A 1545-nucleotide genomic window follows, 5' to 3' on the forward strand; every position below is an offset into this window, starting at 1 on the left:
GGATTTGAGGTTAGTCCGTGGGATGGACAGCATTAGTTTTGAGCTAGACCTCGTGGTTTTTCCTGGAGCATAGGCAGAGAGGAGCTCAGACAGGTAAGGAGTTCAAAACAGGGCTTGAGGGTTAAGATCAAATTACAGCCATAGTTTAAAATTGTGACATCTTTACTTTCAATCCTTGTGAGTCTACAGTCTCTCTTTTTTCCACAAACTTTGTCCAAGTTAGTTCAAAGACCTTTCAGTGAGCAAAACATAAGTCATGTGAAGTCAAACTTGTTTATAATTATGGGTGACAGTACAAATCAATCTGACTTAGTAACAACACACTGACACATACTTAACTGCCCTTGAAAAACTCAAATTTGAAAGAGCATTGAATTTGCTCAGCACAACTGTGCCATCTTGCACACATCTAACTGTTCCCAGATTGGTCTGTTATTGGTGTGTGTTGAATCAAAACATATGCAGCAGAAGAAACTGTATTTTATTTGCATAGAAAACTGAGGAATTTCTGAACAAGTGTTTGTTCCAAAGCTATGCATTCAACATAGTCCTGATAGGTTAGTTGCTCTTGACACGAAGCTCTCATTGTCAGAGACAACTTTTTAAATAAATTAATAGCAGAAGTTGTCTATGGATCCTAGCTAATAAGGCGACAAGAGGATGGCGCAGCCTTAAACCAATTCAATGGGAAAAGCAGTAGAATAAATCAGGTACTTAGATGAAGAATGACTACATTTAATTCAGATATTGTGAGATATGTAGATACAACTTAATCACTCAAGAAATAAAAAAATAAATAAATTAAAAAAGGACACCATAGGACAATCTCTTACCCATCCCCCCAGTGGTAAAATGCACGGTCTTGGAAGAACATGGACAGGAACAACCACAGGCTTATCAACTCCAGCCAGAAGATAACAAACAGGAGCCATAGCGATGTGAGCAGGATTTCACACAACATCCTGGAGCTCTGTGAGGATGACACATGCGTCATAAATAAGTGATGTCTTCAGTTTTATGAAGGTAGTGGGCACCATGTTGTTGCTAAATAACAATCAAATTATGTCTGTAGCACATACAACATGCAGTCCAAAAGTCTTGAGCCTCTCCTCAAGGTATTAGATTTTGTACTCAGGCTTTTTGGTAACTTTTTAAAGTTGTCTTGAGCAGTAGTTCCTCAGCCTTTCTGAAGGTCTTTCCATGTTTTCGTTTGGACAGTGGCTGATTTTTCACGAGTTTTTAAATTCGGTCATTGTACCTGACCAATTTCATAGGAATGTTTCTCTGTTAACCACTTAAGGCTGACCAAGAAATAATTCAAGCACCCAAGTTACAGGATTAATTAGTGTTTTATCGACGCACAAATGACACCTTGGCAAAGAAGTGATTTTAAACTGTATCTTTAGGCACTTTGTTATTAGTAGCAACTAAATACACAATTTGCTTCCATTTCTGTAGTTGATTCTATGGAAAATGCCAAACAATACAATTTCAACTTTTTCCTCTGGAAACTGGTTGCTTTTCAACCAGTTTCTGTGAATGCAT

The sequence above is a fragment of the Pundamilia nyererei genome, unplaced genomic scaffold (genome assembly GCF_000239375.1).
Source record: "Pundamilia nyererei isolate P.nyererei 1_Seehausen unplaced genomic scaffold, PunNye1.0 scaffold00091, whole genome shotgun sequence".
NCBI lineage: Eukaryota > Metazoa > Chordata > Actinopteri > Cichliformes > Cichlidae > Pundamilia > Pundamilia nyererei.